Source organism: Oncorhynchus tshawytscha, linkage group LG31 (assembly GCF_018296145.1).
Source record: "Oncorhynchus tshawytscha isolate Ot180627B linkage group LG31, Otsh_v2.0, whole genome shotgun sequence".
Taxonomy (NCBI): domain Eukaryota; kingdom Metazoa; phylum Chordata; class Actinopteri; order Salmoniformes; family Salmonidae; genus Oncorhynchus; species Oncorhynchus tshawytscha.
The window spans coordinates 40646796-40667118 of NC_056459.1; the positions used below are offsets into that span (position 1 = coordinate 40646796).

General features: G+C 42.8%; 1 protein-coding gene across 7 annotated transcripts in view; it reads right to left on the reverse strand.

Moving 5' to 3' along the window:
* Positions 1-15622, reverse strand: part of rnf19a (ring finger protein 19A, RBR E3 ubiquitin protein ligase) — a 50595-nt gene extending 34973 nt beyond the window's left edge. For all 7 annotated transcript variants that reach the window (XR_006080483.1, XR_006080485.1, XR_006080484.1 and 4 more), the window contains exon 1: positions 15346-15622. The gene's annotated coding sequence lies outside the window, so the exon portion shown is untranslated. The remainder of the gene's footprint in view (positions 1-15345) is intronic.
* Positions 15623-20323: the final 4701 nt, after the last annotated feature.

Below are 20323 nucleotides of genomic sequence, written 5' to 3' on the forward strand. Positions count from 1 at the left end.
TCTGAGTATAAAGAGGGTATAATATGGAGGGTCTAAGTATATAGAGGGTCTAATATGGAGGGTATGAGTATATTGAGGGTCTAATATGGAAGGTCTGAATATATTGAGGGTCTAATATGGAGGGTCTGAGTATATGGAGGATCTAATATGGAGGTTCTGAGTATATTAGACACTCAATATACTCAGACCCTCCATATTAGTCCCTCAATATAATCAGACCCTCCATATTAGACCCTCAATATACTCAGACCCTCCACATTAGACCATCTACATACTCAGACCCTCCATATTAGACCCTCTTTATACTCAGACAATCCATATTAGACCCTCTATATAATCAGACCCTAATATGGAGGGTGTGAGTATGTTGAGTGTCTAATATGGAGGGTCTGAGTACGTGGAGCATCTAATATGGAGGGTCTGAGTATATTGAGGATCTGAGTATATGGAAGGTCTGACTATATTGAGTGTTTAAAATGGAGGGTCTAATATGGAGGGTCTAATATGGAGGGTCTAATATGGAGGGTCTGAGTATATTGATGGTCTAATATGGAACGTCTGAGTATATGGAGGGTCTAATATGGAGGGTCTGAGTATATGGAGGGTCTGATTATATAGAGGGTCTAAAATGATTATAGGCAACACATCTGCCACACTGACCCTCAACACGGGGGCCCCTTAGGGGTGCAAGCTTAGTCTCCTCCTGTACTGTGGTAGGCATGATCACAGACAACAAGACAGCCTATAGGGAGGAGGTCAGAGACCTGGCTGTGTTGTGCCAGGACAACAACCTCTCCCTCAATGTGATCAAGACAAAGGAGATGATTGTGGACTACAGGAAAAAGAGGACTGAGCATGCCCCCATTCTCATTGCATTGGAGCAGGTTGAGAGCTTCAAGTTCCTTGGTGTCCACATCAACAAACTAACATGGTCCAAACACACCATGACAGTCGTGAAGCGGGCACAACAAAACCTATTCCCCCTCAGGAGCCTGAAAAGATTTGGCATGGGTCCTCAGATCCTCAAAAGATTCTACAGCTGCACCATCAAGAGCATATATATATATATATATATATATATATAACCTGACTGGTTGCATCACTGCCTGGTATGACAACTGCTCGGCCTCCGACCGCAAGGCACTACAGAGGGTAGTGCGTACAGCCCAGTACATCACTGGGGCCAAGCTTCCTGACATCCAGGACCTCTATACCAGGTGGTGTCAGAGGAAGGCACTAAAAATGGTCAGACTCCAGCCACCCTAGTCATGGACTGTTCTCCCTGCTTCCACACTGCAAGCGGTACCAGAGCGCCAAGTCTAGGTCCAAGAGGCTTCTAAACAGCTTCTACCCCCAAGCCATAAGACTCCTGAACATCTAATCTAATGGCTACCCTGACTATTTGCATTGCCCCTGTCGTGGAAATGTCCTGTATTTACCAAATCATGAGAGCAAACCACACACAAGTCAGAGTTATCATAAAGTCCATCTTTAATTATATGAGCTCCATCACAACCCTGTGACTCTCAGATCAATTCAGTGTCTATAAATTAATTCTCTGAGAGTCCTTACACATTGCAACTGAGATCCTTTATTGCAAAGACACACATAGCCAGACAGCATTGGCCATAAATTATCGTTCAGCTTTGTCTCCTAAACTGTTATTTTCTCGTTCTCAGAACCATAAAACAAAACCTATCAACAGGCATATATCAAATACACCCCTCCTTGACAAGATCACAGACACAGTGAGTGGCACACAGACATTGTGGAGCCAAGATAATTGATTTAAAAGATATGTTTACATATGAAGACGAGCTTGACCCCTCCCCTCTCTGCGGCCCAAATAACTTAGTCCTGACAGAGAACAGATAACTGCAAATGGCCACCACTATAGTACAACAAGATACATTCTGATGAGAAGTAACTCATAAGCATATCATGAAAATAAAACATCTTATCTATGTTACCCAACTAATTCTGATTATTTCCCAACACCCCGCCCCCCGTCATCTATGCATAGTTACTTTAATAACTCTATCTACATGTACATACTACCTCAACTAACCGGTGCCCCCGCATATTGACTCTGTACCGGCACCCCCATGTATATAGTCTCGCTATTGTTATTTCACTGCTCCACTTTAATTACTTGTTACTTTGATCTCTTATTCTTATCTGTATTTTTTGAAACTGCACTGTTGGTTAGGGGCTCATAAGTAAGCATTTCACTGTAAGGTCTATACCGGTTGTATTTGGCGCATGTGACTAATAAAAGGTGTTTTGATTACTCCCGGATCACCCAAGACTACGTGGCAGCGCATGACTCCAACACCATCTTCAAGTTTGCAGATGACATGACAGTGGTAGGCCTGATCACTGACGACGAGACAGCTTATCGGGAGGTCAGAGACCTGGCAGTGTGGTGCCAGGACAACAACCTCTCCCTCAACGTCAGCATGACAAAGGAGCTGATCATGGATTACAGGAAAAGGAGGGCTTAGCACACTTTAGCTTGAAATGAAACCACTCAAAATTAGCAATGTGTAATACCTGGAAATAAGTATAGCGTTAGCTAACTACAATCTTATCCGCATATATCATGCATGGCTGCCATGCCACGGTTGCCCAGAATTTGAAGATGTAATCCGGAGACAGGTGCTTTCTCCATCTCTGTAGCTATCATACTCTAATTACACTGATTTCAAAACTTGATCCTGCAGAAAGTTGAGCAACACCACATTTAAAAAAAGCAGCATTCGACAGGATTAACACAGACTGACTAGCTCAATGCTAACTCCTCGCCTCTAACAATTTTATTCATATTTACAGATGACATACAAGTTTGTTATTAAGGCACATGAAAGTTCACATGTTCCAGAAGTAATTTCTGCCCAAAAACAAATTTAGAAAGATAATAATAATAATTTAAAGCATGTTTAAATGGCTCTCCTGTGAAGTCATGACATGCCTAGTTTCCTGAAACGGGTCACATATTTGAAATCTGATATGGCTACTTGTGTCTGAAAATGAATGATATCAGGCGATGTATTTTTGCAGTCATTCATGGACAGTTTTGAGTAAGTCATACAAAGAAGCATAGGATATTAAGTGCTCCAGGAATCTAATTTAATTTTATATTTTAGCATTGTGCATATGTTAGGCAGAGATGAAAGGGGGACTCAACTGAAACGCATCATAGTGTCTAAGATGATGCCAAGGATCTTCAACTAGTAGGCACAAACCACCTGAATATTGATATTCATTAAATGTGTTTGAAGGTTGGGTGACTGAGAAACTAATTACTAGAACAAGAACATTTTCAAACACCCAGAACTTCAGGGGAGGACAACCCTCCTGGAGTGCAAGCAGGATGCTCTTACCTTGAAAGCTGCCTATGGACAAGGAGGCCGCAATCTGTTATTTGGTTAGCCACTGCCACAACCATCAACATTACAATTTTACTTTAAATTTCGCCCGCTAAAAATCTCAAAGTATCAAAGTGGTCGAATTGAGTGTGCATTTAATGTTCACAGTGGTCGAATTGAGTGTTAATGTTCAATCCTGAATTCACCGGACCGGTGTTTTCTATCAGTTTATTTTCCACCCTGGTCACGGGCCTTGTAAAAATAGGTAGAAATGCAGGAAATTAGCTTTAAAACAGCAACATTTTCCATCCAGAGCTTGTGCCAGGCGGCAAGGAAATTCACATAGCAAATCAGAAGCGCGGCCAGCTCTAAAAAGAGTCTTGGTGGATCCAAACTTCTTCCATTGAAGAATGATGGAGGTCGCTGTGTTCTTGGGGACCTTCAATGCTGCATACATGTGTTGGTAAACTTCCCCAGATCTTTGCCTCGCCACAATCCTGTCTCGGAGCTCTAAGGACAATTCTTTTGACCTCATGGCTTGGTTTTTGCTCTGACATGCACTGTCAACTGTGTGACTTTATATAAACAGGTGTGTGCCTTTTCAAATCATGTCCAATCAATTGCATTTACCCCAGGTGGACCCCAATCAAGTTGTAGCAACAGGATGCACCTGAGCTCAATTTCAAGTCTCATAGCAAAGGGCCTGACTAGTTATGTAAATATGTTTTTCTTTTATTTTAAACATTTTCTACAATCTTCTAAAACGTGTTTTCACTTCATTATGGGGTATTGTATGTAGGTTAAGATTTAAAAAAAAAAACTTTTACAGTAAGGCTGTAACAAAGTGGAAAAAGTCATGGGGTCTGAATACTTTCCGAATAGACTGAATTTACAAAACATTAGGAACAGCTGCTCTTTCCATGAGACTGACCAGGTGAATTCAGGTGAAAGCTTTGATCTCTTATTGATGTCACTTAAATCCACTTCAGTGTAGATGAAGGGGAGAAAGGTTAAAGGAGGATATGTAAGCCGTGAGACATGGATTGTGTATGTGTACTATTCAGAGAGTGACGGAGCAAGACAAACGTTATAAAGATGCACTATGCAGAAATAGCTCCGCCATTTCCTGGTTGCTAAAATTCTAATAGATTGTGACAAAACAAGCTAGTGTAGAGTAGAGGTCGACCGATTATGATTTTTCGATACGGATACCGACTATTGAAGGACCAAAAAAAGCTGATACCGATTAAATCGGCCGATTTTTAAAATCTATTTGTAACAATGACCATTACAACAATACTGAATTAACACTTATTTTATATAATATAATACATCAAATCAATTTAGCCTCAATTAAATAATGAAACATTTTCAATTTGGTTAAAATAATGCAAAAACAAAGTGTTGGAGAAGAAAGTAAAAGTGCAATATGTGCCATGTAAGAAAGCTAATGTTTTAAGGGTCTTGCTCAGAACATGAGAACATATGAAAGCTGGTCGTTCCTTTTAACATGAGTCTTCAATATTCCCAGGTAAGAAGTTTTAGGTTGTAGTTATTGTAGGACTCTCTCTATACGAATCGTATTTCATATACCTTTGACTATTGGATGTTCTTATAGGCACTTTAGTATTGCCAGTAACAGTATAGCTTCCATCCCTCTCCTCGCTGCTACCTGGGCTCGAACCAGGAACACATCGACAACAGCCACCCTCGAAGCATCGTTACCCATCACTCCACAAAAGCCGCGACTCTTGCAGAGCAAGGGGAACAACTACTCCAAGTCTCAGAGCGAGTGACGTTTGAAACGCTATTAGCACGCACCACGCTAACTAGCTAGTCATTTCACATAGGTTACACCAGCCTAATCTCAGGAGTTGATAGACTTGAAGTGATAAATAGCACAATGCTTGAAGCATTGCGAAGAGCTGCTGGCAAAATGCAGGAAAGTGCTGTTTGAATGAATGCTTGCTTACGAGCCTGCTGCTGCCTACCCCCGCTCAGTCAGACTGCTCTATCAAATCAGACTTAATTATAACATAGAAATACGAGCCTTAGGTCATTAATATGGTAGAATCCGGAAACTATCATTTCTGAAAACAAAACGTTTATTCTTTCAGGGATATACGGAACCATTCCGCATTTTATCGAACAGATGGCAACCCTAAGTCTAAATATTGCTGTTACATTGTACAACCTTCAATGTTATGTCATAATTACGTAAAATTCTGGCAAATTAGTTCGTAAAGAGCCAGGCGGCCCAAACTGTTGCATATACCCTGACTCTACGTGCAATGAGCGCAAGAGAAGTGACACAATTTCACCTGGTTAATATTGCCTGGTAACCTGGATTTCTTTTAGCTAAATATGCAGGTTTAAAAAGATATACTTCTGTGTATTGATTTTAAGAAAGGCATTTATGTTTACGGTTAAGTACACGTTGGAGCAACGTGCCTTCTTTTCCCTCTGTAATGAATACGCTAATGTCCGGTTGGAATATTATTTAAGATTTATTATAAAAAGACCCTAAAGATTGATTGTAAACATCGTTTGACATGTTTCTACAAACTGTAATGGAACTCTTTTGACTTTTCGTCTGGATTTTGCGCTCAATATTGTGCCTTTGGAATACTGAACTAAACGCGAACAAAAGGAGGTATTTGGACGTGATCGAAACTACCATTTCTTGTGGAAGTGGGAGTCCTGGGAGTGCATTCCGACGAAGATCAGCAAAGGTAAGTGAAGATTTATAATGCTATTTATGACTTTTGTTGACTCCACAACTTGGCGGGTACCTGTATTGCTTGCTTTTGTGGCTGAACGCTGTTCTCAGATTATTGAATATTGTGCTTTGCTATAAAAGGTGTTAATGCTTGACTTCTAACTCTATTTGTAAATATGAGTGAAATGCTACCCGCCAACGTGGCTGGTGAAATAAACATTTTACCCACAAATTCCTAAATCTACCCGCATGTGGCGGGTGTTAATCTAATGCGCTGAATCAGTTGGTGTAGCTTTGTGAGGCCAGCTGAGTATAAATCTAAATTATTTGCAAATAATTGTATTTTACTGGACTGATGGTAGGCTACTTGCATCTGATGGTCATGTTGCTTTCAAGACAACTGGGAAAAATCACGACATCAGTGATGTTCTGGTCGGAAAGTCGGGTCTCTAGAAAGATGCCAGAGCTTGACTGAGTTGGATGACCATTAAGATTTTTCCCAGTTGGAGCTCATTTCCACCCTAAATTGCCAGGTGTCTTGAACGCACTGAAGTCGGAGTATTCCGAGTTCCCGGTTTTTGAACACTGCATCAGTCTCAGTGGAGGGAGGGAGAGAAAAGCAGAGGGTCAGTCTCTTGCGGTTCTCTTCTTCTCCTCCTGTGAGACTGACCAGATGGGACACTGTCTTCTCCCTGATGGTGACACTGGAGTGTCACCGCATCCGCTTCATGCAAAAACTGATGTTCCTGTGACCAGAGGAAATACTCCTCCATATTCAAATAGACGAGCTGCTAATAATACTAAAAACGCATGACTATTGATACACTGTCTACGCATTCACAGGGCTGCCAACTTCTGATGAAATTCACATAGAAAGGCTTTGGTCAGGGAGGTGAACAAGAACCCGATGGTCACTCTTGACAGAGCTTGAGAGTTCCTCTGTGGAGATGGGAGAACCTTCCAGAAGGACAACCATCTCTGCAACACTCCACCAATCAGGTCTTTATGGTAGAGTGGCCAGACAGAAGCCACTCCTCACTAAAAGGCACATTACAGTCCACTTGGAGTTTGCCAAAAGCCACCTAAAGACTCTCAGACCATGAGAAACAAGATTCTCTGGTCTGATGAAACCAAGACTGAACTCTTTGGCCTGAATGCAGTGTCAGGTCTGGAGGAAACCTGGCAACATCCCTACGGTGAAGCATGGCGTTGGCGGCATCATGCTTTGGGTGTGTTTTTCAGCTGCAGGGACTGGGAGACTAGTCAGGATCAAGGGAAAGATGAAGCAAAGTACAGAGATCATTGATGAAACCTACTCCAGAGTGCTCAGACGAAGATGGGTGAAGGTTCACCTTCCAACAGGACAACGACCCTAAGCACACAGCCAACGCAAAGCAGAAGTGGCTTCGAGACAAGCCTCAATGTCCTTGAGTGGCTCAGCCAGTGCCCAGACTTGAACTCGATCAAACATCTATGGAGACCTAAAATAGCTGTGCAGCAACGCTTCCCATTCAACCGGAGAGCTTGAGAGGATCTGCAGAGAATAATGGGAGAATCTCTACAAATACAGGTGTGCCAAGTTTTTAGCATCACAACCAAGAAGACTCAAGGCGGTAAATGGCTGCCAAAGGTGCATCAACAAAGTACTGAGTAAAGGGTCTGACTACTTCTGTAAATACAATCACTTATTTTTTTTTATTTTTTATGAATTAGCAAAAACATTTTAACCTTTTTTGCTTTGTCATTATGGGGTATTGTGTGTATATTGAAGAGGGAAAAAAATATTTAATACATTTTAGAATAAGGCTGTAACGTAACAAAATGTGGAAAAACTGAAGGGGTCTGAATACTTTCCAAATGTATTGTATATGTAGGCTTATGTAATGTATGGAACTGACATGATCCCCTACTCTACATTTGAGAAAATCAATTCTATAAAGTAGGCCTTGCTACATTTATTTTTATCTCCTTTTTTTTACCCCTTTTTCGTAGTGTCCAATTGTTGTAGTAGCTACTATCTTGTCTCATCGCTACAACTCCCGTACGGGCTCGGGAGAGACGAAGGTTGAAAGTCATGCGTCCTCCAATACACAACCCAACCTAGCCGCACTGCTTCTTAACACAGCGCGCATCATCGCTGGTGTGCGATGAGACAAGGACATCCCTACATCCCATCCCTAGCCAATTGTGCGTCGCCTAACGGACCTCCCGGTCGCGGCCGGTTACGACAGAGCCTGGGCGCGAACCGCCTAGCTACATTTCATTCAGTAATGTTACACCCTCCTGAACAGGCCCCAGGTCAGGGCCTGGCCATTGGTCTGGGGTAGCGTCCCAGGTCCATTGGTAAGGGTAGGGGAAACCTGGCACCCTCTCTACGGTGAAGCATGGCGGTGGCAGCATCATGCCGTAGGGATGTTTTTCAGTGGCAGGGACTGGTAGACTAGTCTGGATCGAGGGAAAGACGAACGGAGGAAAGTACAGAGAGATCCTTGATGAAAAGTGCTCTGGAGCTCTCAGGACCTCAGACTGGGGTGAAGGTTCACCTTCCAACAGGACAACAACCCTAAGCACACAGCCACTCCTGCGTTGTCTTGGCTATCGGACAAGTCGCTGAATGTCCTTGAGGCCCAGCCAGAGCCCGGACTTGAACCCGAACGAACAATATGGAGAGACCTGAAAATAGCTGTGCAGCGGTGCTCCCCATCCAACCTGACAGAGCTTGAGAGGATCTGTAGAGAAGAATGGGAGAAACTCCCCAAATACAGGTGTGCCAAGCATGTACTATCATACCCAGGAAGATTACTTATGTAAAGGTGATACATTTTTTTATTCGTAATATATTAGCAAATATTTCTAGAAGCCAGTTTTTGCTTTGTCATTATGGGGTATTGGGTGTAGATTTAAGAGAAAAAATGATTTAATAAAATGTTAGAATAAAGCTGTAACGTAACAAAGCAAAAAAATGTAAATCAAATGTATTTATATAGCGCTCTTCGCCTAAAACTCAGTGGTTCTTCCTTTTAAAGTTGCGGCAGCACAACTTGCGGGCTGCCGCAGAATTCTATGGCACGTTATTTAAGTGTCAGCCATTGTTGCCATGGTAGTTAGTGCTAGTTTGCCCACCAGAGGGCATCTTTGAGAAGCTAAGTTACTGAAATGACATAGGCCTAAAGCTCCAAGACGCAAACGGAGCCTCGAATTGAACAGACTATATGGGATTGATTTTTAGAAATGTAGCTTCATTCATTTGAACATTATGGTTTTTCTCTTCCAAGAGAAACAAAAATGTGAGTATAGTGCAGAATAATCCTTACATTTCCACATAAACATCTGATTGATTTTTAAAGACCCGTCCACATGTTGTGTCATTCAGTGACATTTATTCTCATAGTAATTCCTTATGGATCCATCCAGATGTTAGACAACATTTGGTGGGCTATGCAAAAGAGATGGGGGAAGTGACATGCCTCGCAAACATCCATTGATACTGTACATTTAAAGTCCCTAAAGTTGGCAAAGGAGTCCATTGTCCTATTGATAGCCCATCAAGGACATTTTGTTTGCAGAGTTCAAACACTTGTGAATGCCTCCAGCTGTACATAACTACTGTAAATAAAAAACACAGCATCTACAGTGGTACAAGTATATTATTGAATTCAACTTTTTTTTTTTTTTTTTACATTTTAAAATATATAATGTTTATTATGCTACTGCCTACAGTACATAGTAAACAGGGTAAAGTACTTAATTCCTTACATAAGGGAGAGCAGGCCATGTCCAGACTTTCTCAGTGACCTCAAGTGCTCATTAACTCTGTCTTTAATGCTTTTTCAGGTTGCATCAGTCACTAGTTAGACTCATGTATACTGTGATCGCTCATCTTTGTTGTTGTGAGTTGTAGGGGAAGGGGCTTGGGAGAAAGAGGTGAAGCGAGAGGTTTCACTCTCACCAAAAACGGTCTAAAATAAGCCCAATGCATTTCTATGCCCTTATTTTGACCCCAAGCTTGTCGCCTGCCTTCCCTCCTTCGGGACAAGACTCCCACTGTTAGGGGGAGACATGAGCATCTCTTTTGGGAGATCTCTGGTGTAATTGGGAAGGTGCACATAAGGAGTGAAGGAGACTAAACCAAAAAGACATGAGAACAAGTAGACAAACGCTCATAATAAAACCTTGATTGTTGCGATACAGACATTTGGAATTTCACACAACAGCATTAATTCGATATATCACATCGGCTGTAAACTGCTCTACTGATAATCTCAGTACGTCCTCCCTGGGATGATAATCTACTGTTGGCGTCTGGGAATGCCAACCCCTCCCCCCCAGACAAACACCCGTGTTCACCGTTCCACGCGAGCGGGCAATACTCAGCATATCATAAGGTCCTAAATAATGGCCAAGTCTACCTCTCTCCCTGCTTGACTGAATCGCTTGGTAGTAACAAACAAGTCCTCCAACACCTATCAAAAACTGCTAAACTACCCTCCTGTTCCCCGGGCTCCTGATACCGCCGAGCCAGCCTCGACCCCGGGCTCCTGATACCGCCGAGCCAGCCTCGACCCCGGGCTCCTGATACCGCCGAGCCAGCCTCGACCCCGGGCTCCTGATACCGCCGAGCCAGCCTCGACCCCGGGCTCCTGATACCGCCGAGCCAGCCTCGACCCCGGGCTCCTGATACCGCCGAGCCAGCCTCGACCCCGGGCTCCTGATACCCAAAGGAATGAAAAGCAGTGGATGGCCCCATCGTCAAATCATCACCACCGCCCATGGGTGACTGCTATGGTCCCATGATTTCTCTCAAGTTTACAAGCTCCAAGATGAACTTTGACTGCCCAAAAATATCCAAGTCACTATACGCGATCCCAGACTCTGCTTTTGGCATGCAAGCTGTTTTAATTAGTTCCCAGCATCCAGTGCAAGAAAGAGAGGTAAATTCACTACCGAACTCCATCCAATAAAAACGAAAACAGCCTAAACCCAACAGTCAGAACATGTTACGTTTTTTTCAAACTGTCAATCACACTCGAGTAATCTGAGACCCACAAGCTAAGCCCAAGGGACTACTACGGGGGAGGGGGGTTCTTGAACATTTGCTGTGTCATTCCAAAAAGTGATCAAATTCAACATCTTCTCAGACTCCAACCTTGACGTCCACTGCCTTTCAGAGACACGGCTCCATAAAAACTCTACATCTGCTGCTTTGTGCCTGGCTGCAATGTTTTCAGGAGAGACCGGATGGAAGGAAGAGGGGTTCTGCCCGGCTGCAATGTTTTCAGGAGAGACCGGGTGGAAGGAAGAGGGGGTCTGCCCGGCTGCAATGTTTTCAGGAGAGACCGGATGGAAGGAAGAGGGGGTCTGCCCGGCTGCAATGTTTTCAGGAGAGACCGGATGGAAGGAAGAGGGGGTCTGCCCGGCTGCAATGTTTTCAGGAGAGACCGGATGGAAGGAAGAGGGGGTCTGCCCGGCTGCAATGTTTTCAGGAGAGACCGGATGGAAGGAAGAGGGGGTCTGCCCGGCTGCAATGTTTTCAGGAGAGACCGGATGGAAGGAAGAGGGGTCTGCCCGGCTGCAATGTTTTCAGGAGAGACCGGATGGAAGGAAGAGGGGTCTGCCCGGCTGCAATGTTTTCAGGAGAGACCGGATGGAAGGAAGAGGGGGTCTGCCCGGCTGCAATGTTTTCAGGAGAGACCGGATGGAAGGAAGGGGGGGGGGTTTGATTATTTACATTAAAGAACATATCCGATGTAAACAAATTGAGCGGCCGTGATAATGAACTAGAAGGTATTGGCCTAAAGAATCCACTGTCTCAACAAATGCCTAATAGCCTTAAGGAATGTACAGACCCCTTTACACCAAAACACTGTTTTTGACCAGTTTAATTAAGGGAATGTCATTTCAGGACATTGTTCATCTTAAAATGGGAGATTTTAACATGAATTATGAAGACAAGTCTTGTAGGAAAATCCTAAAACGGATCATAAATACCTTCGACCTCACAGCTCGTAAAAAGGCCAACCAGGGTGACTTGTCTTACGGACAGAACCCCTCCACTGGTTTCTTGGGCACAGCACCAGTGAATGACACTCAACAGGTTCATCACCATAAGGGAGGTTTCTGAGTCAGAGGTGAACAAGATGATTAGCTCTCTAATGAACTAAAGCAAATCAAATCAAATTTTATGTCACATACACATGGTTAGCAGATGTTAATGCGAGTGTAGCGAAATGTTTGTGCTTCTAGTTCCGACAATGCAGTAATAACCAACAAGTAATCTAGCTAACAATTCCAAAACTACTACCTTATAGACAAGTGTAAGGGGATAAAGAATATGTACATAAAGATATATGAATGAGTGATGGTACAGAGTGGCATAGGCAAGATACAGTAGATGGTATTGAGTGCAGTATATACATATGAGATGAGTATGTAAACAAAGTGGCATAGTTAAAGTGGCTAGTGATACATGTATTACATAAAGATGCAGTAGATGAGAGAGTACAGTATATACATATAAGATGAATAATGTAGGGAATGTAAACATTATATTAGGTAGCATTGTTTAAAGTGGCTAGTGATACATCATATCCCATCAATTCCCATTATTAAAGTGGCTGGAGTTGAGTCAGTGTGTTGGCAGCTCAATGTTAGTGGTGGCTGTTTAACAGTCTGATGGCCTTCTTAACAGATTCTAACAGATTCTACCCTCAAGCCATAAGACTCCTGAACAGCTAATACAATTGTTATTTGCACCCCCCTCCCTCTTTTACACTACTGCTACTCTGTTTATTATCTATACACAGTCACTTTAACTCCACCCAGATGTACATATTACCTAAATTACCTAGACTAACCTGCGCCTCCACACATTGACTCTGACCCCCTGTATACGCGCTACTGTTATTTTACCGCTGATGTTTAATCATTTGTTTTAAAAAACAACTTTTTCTTAAAACTGCATTGTTGGTTACGGGCATGAGGTCCTAAGCATTTCACTGTGAGGTCTACTACACCTGTTGTATTCAGCATTTCACTGTGAGGTCTACTACACCTGTTGTATTCAGCATTTCACTGTAAGGTCTACTACACCTGTTGTATTCAGCATTTCACTGTGAGGTCTACTACACCTGTTGTATTCAGCATTTCACTGTGAGGTCTACTACACCTGTTGTATTCAGCATTTCACTGTAAGGTCTACTACACCTGTTGTATTCAGCATTTCACTGTGAGGTCTACTACACCTGTTGTATTCAGCATTTCACTGTGAGGTCTACTACACCTTTGTATTCAGCATTTCACTGTATCTCAGCATTTTCACTTTCACTGTAAGGTCTACTACACCTGTTGTATTCAGCATTTCACTGTAAGGTCTACTACACCTGTTGTATTCAGCATTTCACTGTAAGGTCTACTACACCTGTTGTATTCAGCATTTCACTGTGAGGTCTACTACACCTGTTGTATTCAGCATTTCACTGTAAGGTCTACTACACCTGTTGTATTCAGCATTTCACTGTAAGGTCTACTACACCTGTTGTATTCAGCATTTCACTGTAAGGTCTACTACACCTGTTGTATTCAGCATTTCACTGTAAGGTCTACTACACCTGTTGTATTCATCATTTCACTGTAAGGTCTACTACACCTGTTGTATTCAGCATTTCACTGTAAGGTCTACTACACCTGTTGTATTCACCAGTTCACTGTGAGGTGAATACCGGTTGTATTCAGCATTTCACAGTAAGGTCTACACCTGCTGTATTTTGCGCATGTGACAAATAAGATTTGATTTGACTAGTTGGGCGGAAGCTTGCTGTACCAACATTTAAACCCATTCAGTGCATCTACAAACAGGCTCTCAAAGTGCTTGATAGAAAACCCAATAGACACTTAAATCCTCAGAAAGCATGAGCTCCTATATTGGGAAAATCTTGTGCAATACAACGACATGTCTTGTATTTGGCAGGAAGCCTGGCAGGTAGGAGCACTGAGCCAGTAACCGAAAGGTTGCTGGATCGAATCCCTTAGCTGACTAGGTAAACATCTGTCGATCTGGCCCCGAGCAAGGCAGTAAACCTACTGTTCCCCGGGCGCCGAAGACGTGGATGAATACATTCAGTTGTACAACTGACTAGGTATCCCCCTTTCCAGATCCTAAATGGCCTGGCTACCCTCCACTTAATATTTTAAAATCAAACAGAAATCCCAAACCCACTGCGGCAGATCCACAAGGTCTGCCATGAGAGGTGACTATAGTTCCCTTAAGGAAAAGCACCTTTAGTAAATCCGTTTTCTCTGTGAGAGCTTCCCATGTCTGGAATACACTGCCATCAGATACACATAACTGCACCACATATCACACTTTCACAAAAAACAAAGACATGGCTAAAGGCCAATCTGATTTGTGAACATAATCCCTAGCTGTGTACTGCCGCTTTCCATGTTGTCTGTTGATTGTTTAGTGTGTAAACGGTTATTGTTTTAATAACCTGCTGAGGGACTGCAGTTGAAAATTACCCGGCTCGCTAGAACTTTTACTGTAAAGTTGATTAATGTGCACTGTCCCTGTAAACATAAACGCAATAAAGTAAATCAAATTGCTAGCTAGCTAGTAGTTACAATAACACAAATAAGCCAAACATGAACATTTAGCTCGCAAATAGAAAGCTAGCTAGTTAGCTAAAAATGGTAATTGATCAAAACTCCGGGTAAAATTAAAATATGTTGGGTAGTTAGCTAGTCAGATGCCAACATCATTGTCTAGTTTGCTAGTAAACTGACTGAAATGTATGTTGTACAATTTGCTCGCTAGCTAACGTCAACTAAATGGCTTTCTGTATAACGTTACAATTTATAAAGTAGTCAAAAGGACAGTCGCAACATATTTGTAAGCTAATATAATTAGCCTATTCGCTATCTAATTGTAAACTATTTCAAACATTTGGAGGGGGGGGGGTGTTTTCATGTTAGCTAGTTAGTCATCCAGATGGCTAACGGTAGCTAGCGGGCTACAGCCAACACTTCGGGGAAGTCGAAACTCATCGGGGCGGTTTTTACCAAAGAAATGTTCCTGTTATGAAAACAGAAGCTTAGCGAAGTTATCTAGGCAGGAGAATCGAGTTTAGTAACATATTACAGAACAAAACGAATAACTAAATGAATAGGTTATATTGAAAGCGTATTATCTTTCCTAAGCTAACTAGTTAGCTTGCAGGCCGTCGTTGCATTGATTTAGGAAGCTACTTCATTCCGACTTACCGTTTCAAAAACAAAGATCCACCTCACGGTTTGTCCCGTAAAGGGGGTGAAATGGAACTACAACGATTCACCGATGTCACTTCGGTAATAAAATGGATTGATCACAAAATGGCATTTGTGTTGTTCGTTGTAACGAGTTACTTCTCCGTTCCAGACTTCTGCCCTTCCCATTGGAAACACCGACCGACCGGTTCCTTGTGGATGGATTCAAACGATCACTACGGAATCTCGCGAGGACACGTACACAGTTGTTCAAGTCTTTGGACAGGCCCTTGTGGTACAGGCAAAAGTTGCATTGTGGTCACGGACCAGGCTGCCCCATCAAGAAAACATTAAGTGAAACCTTTTCAGGAAACATTACAGTTCAATGTGTCTCCTAAAGAAGGAAACACTACACTCCTAAAGCAGGACGCACTACATAGTTCAATATTTCTCCTAAAGCAGGAAACATTGCAGTTCAATATGCCTCCTAAAGCAGGACACACTACAAGGTTCAATATTTCTCCTAAAGCAGGAAACATTACAGTTCAATATGCCTCCAAAAGCAGGAAACACTACACGGTTCAATATGCCTCCTAAAGCTGGGCTCCCAAGTGGCCCAGCAGTCTAAGGCACTGCATTTCAGTGTTAGAGGTGTCACTACAGACCCTGGTTCAATTCCAGGCTGTGTCACATTGAGTCGTCCAGGTTAGGGTGTGGCCAGGGTAGGCTGTCATTGTTAATATGAATTTCTTCTGAACTGACTTGCCTAGTTAAATAAAGCAATGTGTCATGACTGGCCGGGCCAAGTTACCGTGGACCACAAACCCACAGAGAGATCTCTCACACCAGAGGGGAAGAGATGGAGATGTTTTTTTTTATGACACCTCACGCCCATTTTAAATCTAAGGCAGCAGACAATATTCCTTTGTCCTCTCACTATGGAGAACGGGGCTCAGAACATTAACATGCAATAAATGGACTTTGGGACAATATCACATTTCTTTATAAAGCCCTTCTTACATCAGCTGATATCTCAAAGTGCTGTACAGAAACCCAGCCTAAAACCCCAAACAGCAAGCAATGCAGGTGTAGAAGCACGGTGCCTAGGAAAAACTCCCTAGAAAGGCCAGAACCTAGGAAGAAACCAAGAGAGGAACCAGGCTATGGGGGTTGGCCAGTCCTCTTCTGGCTGTGCTGGGTGGAGATTATAACAGAACATGTTCAAATGTTCATAAATGACCAGCATGGTCAAATAATAATAATCACAGTGGTTGTCGAGGGTGCAACAGGTCAGCACCTCAGGAGTGAATGTCAGTTGGCTTTTCATAGCCGATCATTAAGAGTATCTCTACCGCTCCGGCTGTCTCTAGACAGTTGAACACAGCAGGTCTGGGACAGGTAGCACGTCCGGTGAACAGGTCAGGGTTCCATAGCCGCAGGCAGAACAGTTGAAACTGGAGCAGCAGCACGGCCAGGTGGACTGGGGACAGCAAGGAGTCATCATGCCAGGTAGTCTATCCATGGTCCTAGGGCTCAGGTCCTCTGAGAGAGAGAACGAAAGAGAAAATTAGAGAGAGCATACTTAAATTCACACAGGACACGGGATAAGACAGGAGAAATACTCCAGATATAACAGACTGACCCTAGCCTCCCGACACATAAACTACTGCAGCTTAAATACTGGAGGCTGAGACAGGAGGGGTCAGGAGACACTGTGGCCCCATCCGATGATACCCCCGGACAGGGCCAAACAGGCAGGATATAACCCCACCCATTTTGCTAAAGCACAGCCCCCACACCACTAGAGGGATATCTTCAACCACCAACTTACCATCCTGAGACAAGGCCGAGTATAGCCCACAATAGGTTTCGTCAGCCACAATGGTGGTTATGACGATATAGGAAAATTAATGTTGTTTTTGTTATGTTATTACAAGTTAAAGGACAACGTTATTATGAAAACATTGTAACTTTAAGAATTTTCCTAGTACAGTATATGCTTGATGTTTGCATATTGTACGTTGTCCAGATCAAAGAGAATGTTTCTGTAAAGATGAAATGTGAAGGTAGTTGTCTAAATCGAATATGAGTCAAATCCAGACCTTGCCTCGTGACTAGGGACGTCCAGACGATCTTGCCATAAAAGCAGAAACGCCTATTTATGACCAGAGGGTATAAAACTTGCAGACTAAGTGACCTGAGCTTCAGCCAAGGTCTGAGTAGTCAACAACCCCAAAACACAACACGAGGTTGAAGACAAAGGAACCTTTTATCTATCCGTGCTATGGATGAGTAGTTGCGTTTAAGAGGGTGAATTCAAGCAGGACCACCCGGTCACCACTCTCCATCGAATCGTGTGTCTACACTGCTTTTATTCCTACGCTGTGAGCCCTGAGCTACAGGGCTGGCAGTTCTCAAAAGACCCCATTCAGAACAAGGGCGAGGAAACAGACCACTAAGACAAAGGACACTGACATTGTGAGGACAACCATAGAGTTACACCCTGTAACCAGAGAAGTGTGTCATCAGAGAAGCCGAAACTCGTTCATGAAGAGACCCCCCCCCCGTCGGAGACTTTCGACACGTAATTACATCATTATATTCTGACCCATAAGAGACGGCAGTCCGGTTCAAGGTTAGGGTTAAACTAGGCCTAGTTTCCAAATGTAATCAAGTGTGCTTTCTCTCTTTTTTTATTTTGTATTTTTTATTTCACCTTTATTTAACCTGGTAGGCAAGTTGAGAACAAGTTCTCATTTACAATTGCGACCTGGGCAAGATAAAGCAAAGCAGTTCGACAGATACAACGACACAGAGTTACACATGGAGTAAAACAAACATACAGTCAATAATACAGTATAAACAAGTCTATATACGATGTGAGCAAATGAGGTGAGATAAGGGAGGTAAAGGCAAAAAAGGCCATGGTGGCAAAGTAAATACAATATAGCAAGTAAAACACTGGAATGGTAGATTTGCAATGGAAGAATGTGCAAAGTAGAAATAAAAATAATGGGGTGCAAAGGAGCAAAATAAATAAATAAATTAAATATAGTAGGGAAAGAGGTAGTTGTTTGGGCTAAATTATAGGTGGGCTAAGTACAGGTGCAGTAATCTGTGAGCTGCTCTGACAGTTGGTGCTTAAAGCTAGTGAGGGAGATAAGTGTTTCCAGTTTCAGAGATTTTTGTAGTTCGTTCCAGTCATTGGCAGCAGAGAACTGGAAGGAGAGGCGGCCAAAGAAAGAATTGGTTTTGGGGGTGACTAGAGAGATATACCTGCTGGAGCGTGTGCTACAGGTGGGAGATGCTATGGTGACCAGCGAGCTGGGATAAGGGGGACTTTACCTAGCAGGGTCTTGTAGATGACATGGAGCCAGTGGGTTTGGCGACGAGTATGAAGCGAGGGCCAGCCAACGAGAGCGTACAGGTCGCAATGGTGGGTAGTATATGGGGCTTTGGTGACAAAACGGATTGCACTGTGATAGACTGCATCCAATTTGTTGAGTAGGGTATTGGAGGCTATTTTGTAAATGACATCGCCAAAGTCGAGGATTGGTAGGTTGGTCAGTTTTACAAGGGTATGTTTGGCAGCATGAGTGAAGGATGCTTTGTTGCGAAATAGGAAGCCAAGGGTCCAGATTTTGCAGCTCTTTCAGAACATCAGCTGAACGGATTTGGGAGAAGGAGAAATAGGGAATGCTTGGGCGAGTTGCTGTGGGGGGTGCAGTGCTGTTGACCGGGGTAGGAGTAGCCAGGTGGAAAGCATGGCCAGCCACAGAAAAATGCTTATTGAAATTCTCAATTATGGTGGATTTATCAGTGGTGACAGTGTTTCCTATCTTCAGTGCAGTGGGCAGCTGGGAGGTGTTCTTATTCTCCATGGACTTTAGTGTCCCAGAACTTTTTTGAGTTAGTGTTGCAGGAAGCAAATTTCTGCTTTTAATTTCTGCTTTTAAATCCCCATCTTGTGTAACACGTGTCATATTGTGTTGGCCCACTAGGGAGCTGTTTCGTTGTACTAAGTTCTAATCAATAGCCTAGACTGTGTGTTTGTGTATCTTATATTATAATTTTAGCTTGTTAGTAAATAAATAATCAACTCAATTGGTGTGGTATGGACTTATTTGTTGAGACTTGGGTTTGTGCAGATTCCCGGATTATGCAACGTTCAGAATGAGACTGTAGAGGAAATTGATTGATTAGCAACTGTTGTAAAATCGATATTCTGATGTTCTTTGAGTTAATTTGGGAAATAGAAACTCAATAAAACCAAACTTTACCATGGTGCCCCAGGTTAATGAGTTAATAATTACCTCATTCATTTAATCACTTTGTTTTAACCGTTAATCACTTGATGAGCAGCAGTCGTCACATTAATCAATACAACGTCACGACAAGTGTCTCTGTGTGTGACGTCAAGATGTCACTAAGCTTCCAATGAATTGTAGGAATGACTCACCTTTTAAAATGATTGACTGTAGTTCTGTGATGACTAAACTGAACAGATGTTTTGGTTGCTTGAAGGAGGGAGGAATTCACCCCATTCCTTCACCAGTGGAAGCCTGGAATGTCAGCTGGGGCCACCTGGAGGAAAAGAAGATTTGGAAATTCTAAAAGTACATCAGTTGTGATTGAATGGATGGGGATTCGGTCACGACTCAGTCAATAACCTATAGTGGAGACCTCATAGGCGGCGCTCTCTCTCCGTCTCCCACTTGGAACACATGATGAGGTCCAATGAGGACTGATTCTGCCACAGTTTGAGCACTGATTAGTCCATGTGTGCATCAAAAATGGCAACCCTTTTACAGTGCCTTCAGAAGGTATTCACACCCCTTGACTTTTTCCCCCTAAAAAAGTTGTGTTACAGCCTGAATTTAAAATGGATTGAATTGAGATTTTTTTTGTCGCTAGTCTACACACAACACCCCATAATGTCAAAGTGGAATTATGGTTTTGGAATCTTATACAAAGTAATTTAAAATGAGAAGTTGAA